The following is a 7,419-nucleotide window of genomic DNA, read 5'->3' as shown; positions in this document are numbered from 1 at the left end:
AATTTGCAATATTAAAGTACAACTCTGAGTCAGGGAAACGCAATAACCAAAGTGAAGGATAGATGCCCTACAGCAATGGTTTGTTTGTCCCGACAGATAGCAGTTACTATCATTTACGGTTGCAGCAATCTCTCAGACGGATTGATCTGTATTGGAAACACTGCATGTTGTCACAAGGGATGCATCATTAGGCAGAGTATGCATTCATTTGTTCAAAATACAACAGAATGCTCTGCGCTCTATCTTTGCTGTGTGCTCTATGAAACATGCAATCAAAATGCCTTCCAAAATATCAGTTAGCAATTCATAAATAACTTTCAAGTATATTTTTACAGTAAATCAGTATATCTTTTTATCAGTATATCAGACGGCTTTGTAGCACCAAATTCTTGATGAGCTGAAGAATGTGCATGTAAATACTGTATAAAATCAGTACTTGACATCAGATTTTGATGTATTGAAAATTCTACTCTTCTTGAAGCGGTGAATAACCCTGTGAATGCAGTAATTTTTCTCAACCCAATTTCAGTGCAACATTCTACCAACTGTTATGAATTTTTGTGGAATTTGCTTACAGTTTTGGACCAAAGGGACAAAACATTTCATTGTCTACTGTTTTTGACCAAAAGTCTGGGAAAAATGTGAAAAATTTGTGATCTGAAAAAAATTGTTTGCGTTATATTCTGTAAAAGCAACAAAAATTGACACTGGCACTGAGGATTAATGTCAATGGTAAGTCTCCACAATAGTCAGTACAGTGAAACTAAAATGCATAATTCCTTTGTCAAATTCATTCAACGAAATCAGCATTCCTAATCCTAGTGTGCACATTTCACTGTAACATTCCATGATTGACATTTGCTTTCATGTCATTGAAATTGACAAATCAATGTTATTGGTTTGTTTGCCAACACAAGTGTGATCACCTGTGTAGTGATCCCTGACAAAATTCAGTGGGACTTTATTGCTACTGTCTGACATATCAATTTAATCAAAATTAATGCTTGGATGGACTTAACACAATTTGTTCATCATGTTACTTTCACCCTGGTCTGAAGAAGGTACCAATTATGTATCCAAGGATACAAGATGTAAGAGAATTCTTTGTTGTTTTCCCTGCACAAATTTGTATATTGATGGATCTGTCTTGCATACTGCCTGCACCATGCAGGTAATTTATGGAGATCATACAACAGGCGGATTTCAATCCAGCTAGCCTCAGCACAGCTGATTTCACAGACACAACCAGCAGAGTTCAAGGGGTTGTGATAAATCAATTATGTCAAATAGGATACACAAATGACAAAATTGTAAAATTATCAATTAATAATATGTAATAGAGAAGTATTTAGATATTTGAATCAAAGAATCAAAATTACAACTAAGTAACCATAAAAACAGCTTTGCAAAGACAATTCAAATGTCACTAATGACGACAGGTTGAAGTGATCATCCTCTATTGATCTGTTAATATGTAAATTTCTTTTGTCGTATCAACTGAAAATATCAATAGTTGTTGTTTGCTTGACCAGTACAGTTCAAAGTGTCTGTTAATATGTAAATTTCTTTTGTCATGTCAACTGAAATATCAATATTCCTTGTTTGCTTGACCAGCGGAGCAGTGCAATGTATCTGTTAATTTGTAAATTTCTTTTGTATTCAATTGGCTCCATATTTCTTGTTTGCTTGACCAGTGTGACAGCGAAATATGCACACTTCTTTCTTGTACTGAACTAGATTGTGTTTGGCCGATTACACAATAGTTTGTGACTATTACAAAATTTACACTTCTCCCAATCAAGAGTGGCTTTGCAAATAATTTAAAACAGGAAATGGCTAGAAACTCTGTGCTTTAAAGGTATACTGTAATTCTAGGAATTCTGCATCAAAAATCATCCATATATGCCATATATGCTTATCAATACAGTACATATTCATGCAATAACCAATTTCATTTTTACAACTAAATTTTTAGTTCAAACTGCAGTAAAACTACTTCATCAACAGTGGCATTGTATACAATGCGTTGTGTTTGAGCTGCAAGTATATTTCATGAATAAAAAACTTGTGTTCTTAAAAAAAATATCAATAGTATTATTAAATGTTGCTGCTATATTGCCCTTTGAAAGAAAATGAAAAAAGTCAACTGAATCATATCATGATGTTAATAGTTCCTTTATTTTCCTCACTGCAACATATTTATATTTCCATCTGTGCGTACATCAACATTCCTTACAATCTAAAATCTTCTCTAACTTCACACAAAATACACAAACAAGGTTACAGTAAATACAAATGTTCATGGTAACACACACAAATTTTCATTTTGACTTTGAAAAAAAAAAACATCTGCTAATTCTGAAGTGGTATTTTTCAGATCAGAACTGATTTGGCAAACATACTCCGAGGCATCTTTGTTCTTCATGCATCTCACAAAAATTTCATCTTAAGGTAGAATGCGCCTCAGGGACAGATATGGGAACTTTCAAATATTTACTATGTTCTTTTGGCCAACCACTTTTGCGGGTTCATTTTGAACTAATGGAGTAAATAAAGTTTTCACCACCTTAGTTTTCTCAATATTGAGAATTTTATTCCCTACTGGAGATAACACAGGGGTCGCGGCCATTTTGAATTTCAAATATCAGTAAATATCAGATAAACTTGTTTCTGTAGTACCAAAACTTGCCTGTGACCCCTGATTTTTATCCTTGATTTTATAAAAATGGTTGAAAGTTTGCTTGAAGAGAGCTGAGCAAAAGTTTAAATCTTTCATTTCCGAGGCGCATACTACCTTAATAAAGAGATGCAACGTAAAAACCCAACCAGTTACTGACAGCAGATGGGAGTTGTAAAATAGACATGAAAGCTTTTACAACTACTGGTGCTGAAGTACAATGGTGTGATGACTTGTGAACATCAGCAAAATATGTAAAATGTAAAACATATGAAAGCAGCCGGCAAAATCTGTGAAAACTCAAAAATTTCAGATTTTCAGGTAGAGGATATAGCTGTCTTCACGTTTGCCGAACCATTCGATATACATTTCATATATTTATCTCTAAAAACGTCTGAAAGAACCTGTACACCACCTATTTACAGATGCTGAAATCATCTCATCACATTTTTTTTTGGTTTTGTTTTTTGACAATTTTTATCCAAAAAGATTATGAATATGCATTGTTTTACAGACTAGGGAGGGAAAAAAACAAAATAACTTACAAGATGCAAAGTTGTTCTTGGTATCACTCATAATACATTTGTTAGACTGGTGTTCTAACTTATTGCTCTTTTTTTTCTGAAGTATGAATTATCGGACATACATGCAGCTCAAACTTTTGTGGACAACATACATTATAAAGTGATTGGGCAATGGTTTTACTCTGGAATGAAAAGGATACGCAGTATTCCACAGACTCAGTAAGCCCAAACAATCACATGACATCAGCACACATAAACTGACGTGTACAACTGCGTATGGAAATACACTGTCTTTCTTTGTATTCCATTTGTGCATGCTTTTGTTTGCACCATGGCCCATTCAAATTCAAGGCTTTAACCCCATCCAGTGAGCAAATTTTATCAATGCTGTACAGTTCTATTTTAACTAACATGACTGAAATCTGTCTTGAAGTAAAGTTTCCAAAATATTCCTACAGACATGACGGTCTGATATCGGTGACAACTGTGAAATGTAACCCTAGGGCGTGACAAGGTTGCATGAAAATGCATTGTACATTTACGCAGATAGGATTGAGCCATATTTGATTCACTAAAGGCTGACCAGCAAACTGTGTATTCAGTTAGGTCAAAGGTCAAAGATTCATATCCAACAGTGAGCTTCTGTGAGGGAGGAAGAATGTTTAGTGTCACTCAATCACAAATCCATAGAAAAAATAGAAATACTTGAGATTCACTCTTTCCAAAAAAAAATCAATCACTTGCATCATTTACAACTGTTTCCATGCAGTTACTTTATAATTCTAATGGGTTTCATGAACAGAGTGACGCCGTCTCCGACAGAGATTCCCTTCCTCACTGACTGCAATACATTGTGGATAATCTCCAGTGGTTTTTGAAGTTCAATTGAAGTTACGGAAAAGGTTAGCCACATGTCCTTCACCATCCTCATTAACCCCAGGCTGTCTCATACAGATAATAGATAATTATCTTGGCATCATTGGATACACCTACTCTGATTTTTCACACAGGAAAACCTTTCACAAGATGAATATATGTATAGAACACCTGTTTCTATCACTCAGCTAATGATGTATTACCTTTTTGTTGCCAGATCTGTATGGTTTAAATCCACACACAGCAACCATGATGCTGATTGGAGACACTCAATCAGGTGATCAGAGTATATGAGACAAGACATTATTGAAGAACTTGTAGATTTGTTTTGTGCATGGTCAATGTGTTCACCAGCAACATATGAACCTACAAATGGTCTTGAACAAACGCCAGACTTGTCATTTTCGGACTATTTTGATCATGTGTGAAGGTAAGTTTCTTGACCCTAATAATTATCACAGGTGATTCGGAGGCTGATTTTCATAGCTACGGTACATTTTCAAATTTCGTTCCGGAATGCAAATAGTGTTTGCTGGGATGATCTATTCCAGTTTTAAGATCGGTAACATCGGAATTTGATGAAAGTTATCATCTGCATCGGATTGGTTTTAAAATACAAATACTTTGGGGTACAGGTTGTACCACAACATTTTTGCATTGGTTGCATGGTCAAAGGTTCATAGGAGTTACAATACACAGTGTGGTCAGCCCATCTCTTGAGCTTTTAGCTGCAATTACGTCAATTATTTTATGGTGACATGTAATGGTGACAGACACAGATACGCTCCTTTTGCATCAGCATGCACTTGGTGATGTTAGTATGTATGAGTGAATGAATGCAGAAAGAAACCACAAACTTTGTGTTCAACAAGTCATCGTTGATGACACAGTCCCCACTTGTTAATGGGTATTTTGATTACAGGTCCTCAGAGAGGATAGAGTCCTCTTCATTAGGTCTGTGATAAAAAATACTTTTGAATGAATTCGCTTGATACCTGTCTGAGTTATGGTTCAGGACATGAAAAAATTGTAACAAAATGGTCGCACAGTGGCCATATTGGATCGCATCACAAAACAAATTGATGTGCATAGCTATGACATTGGTCGATGTCCTTGTACCAACTTTGAATAAAATTGGTCGAAACATGCGGATATGCCTGAGAAATGGCTCTGTACATGAAAAAATCGATAAAATGGCCGCCTGGCGGCCATATTGGATCGTATCACAAAACAGATTGACGTGCATATGTATGACATAGGTCAATGTCCTTGTACCAACTTTGAATAAAATCAGTTGAGATATGCCTGAGTTATGGCTCTGTACATGAAAAAATCGTAATAAAATGGCCGCCTGGCGGCCATTTTGGATCGTATCACAAAACAAATTGACGTGCACAGCTATGACATTTGTCAATAAGCTTGTACCAACTTTGAATAAAATCGGTTGAAACGTGCCTGAGTAATAGCTCTGTACATGAAAAAATCGTAATAAAATGGCCGCCTGGTGGCCATATTGGATCGTATCACAAAACAAATTGACGTGCATATCTATGACATTGATCAATGTCCTTGTACCAACTCTGAATAAAATCGGTCAAAACATGCCTGAGTAATGGCTCTGTACATGAAAAAATCGTAATAAAATGGCCGCCTGGCGGCCATATTGGATCGTATCACAAAACAAATTGATGTGCATATCTATGACATTGGTCAATGTCCTTGTACCAACTCTGAATAAAATCGGTCGAAACATGCCTGAGTTATGGCTCTGTACATGAATAAATCGTAATAAAATGGCCGCCTGGCGGCCATATTGGATCGTATCACAAAACAAATTGATGTGCATATCTATGACATTGGTCAATGTCCTTGTACCAACTTTGAATAAAATCGGTTGGAACATGCCTGAGTTATGGCTCTGTACATGAAAAAATCGTAATAAAATGGCCGCCTGGCGGCCATATTGGATCGTATCACAAAACAAATTGACGTGCATCTGTATGACATATGAAGTAATCCTTGTACCAAGTTTGAATGAAATCGCTCCAGGCATCTCAGAGATATCTGCGTGAACGGACGGACGCACGCACGGACGCACGCACGGACATGACCAAACCTATAAGTCCCCCCGGACGGTGTCCGTGGGGACTAAAAATCCAATTCTCAAGACAGATAACTGAGATGCTGCTGATGAAACGAGACCGTGAATTTTCAAATGTAGTTTGGTCCAAACTGACTTATGAAAGATGCAAGTTTTGCGTGAATACCAGTCGCCTAATCAGATGCTAGCAAAGCCAGTATTTGTGAACTATTTTAATGCCGGGCAGCATTCAACTTCTTTGCTACTTGCTGTGTAATCATTATCGTAAGAAATGCTAATGAAACGATTCAAACACACATAAACGGGATCAGGACTTATGATAATAATGGAAACAAGGATCTGAACACTGCATTGTAGAACCCCTCTCCCTCCAACCCCACAGCCCCCTCCCCCCCTAAATCCTGTGTATCGGTCCAACCTGACCAATAAAAACAATAAGATGGCACAATACTTGACGGACAAAGGTAACACAGAGTTAGTATAAAGGAACCAGCACCTAACATCCTTGCACAAAAATGGGATGACATGCACTGAGTGCATCAGATGGAACGACTACATGTAGGGAAGGGGAGTAAAATAACAACACACAATGATAAAACTTTGTCCATAATAAAATACAAACACAAAGCAACCTATCTCTTTGATAAAGATTTCAGTTTACTCAAACCAGCACCAAAATCAAGGACTGGAACCAAAAGTGTAAAGTTCATTCTTATGATACATAATGCCAACATTCAAATTTAATAACATATCCAACAGTTTTCTTACTGTTTCTAGTAATTGGAAAAATTTCATCATGTCACGAAATAGTTGTAATCACGTGTAAACATACTCAGAAGTTAAACTTGTTAGTTGTGCGACGATTCACTGTCATCACATTCAGAGAGAACGACATGGTAACCTTAAGTTTCAATGATTGTTTTGAAAATTGGACAAGGGAATCCATGTGAAATAAAGCTTAAAAGTTTAGTTGTTCCAATCCTATTAAAATTGTATGTAAAATTTGAAATGCAATGTCTCTCGCTTCATTCACTGATGACCATTCAAAGATGCATGTAATTGTTACAATGTCTCAACAGCCAAGCACTATGGGTAATCCTGATCTGAGCAAGGACACAGCAGAAACAAGATGGCAAACAATGAACACAGCAGTTCATTTTCTTCATCTACACATACAATTGTAAGATTCGTTGTAATCAGTTTTAAGAATCTGCTAGATTGACTCAATCTACACATCTTTC

The 7,419-nt window shown here is 36.4% G+C and overlaps 1 protein-coding gene across 2 annotated transcripts in view; it reads left to right on the top strand.

Annotated features, from left to right (window-relative positions):
- Nucleotides 1-7,419, top strand: part of LOC139145666 (sulfite oxidase-like) — a 438,941-nt gene that overhangs the window by 60,074 nt on the left and 371,448 nt on the right. The gene's annotated exons all lie outside the window — the stretch shown is intronic.

The sequence above is a fragment of the Ptychodera flava genome, chromosome 12 (assembly GCF_041260155.1).
Source record: "Ptychodera flava strain L36383 chromosome 12, AS_Pfla_20210202, whole genome shotgun sequence".
Lineage (NCBI taxonomy): Eukaryota > Metazoa > Hemichordata > Enteropneusta > Ptychoderidae > Ptychodera > Ptychodera flava.
Note: the sequence above shows the minus strand (reverse complement) of the source record. Positions and strands in the feature narration are given on the sequence as shown.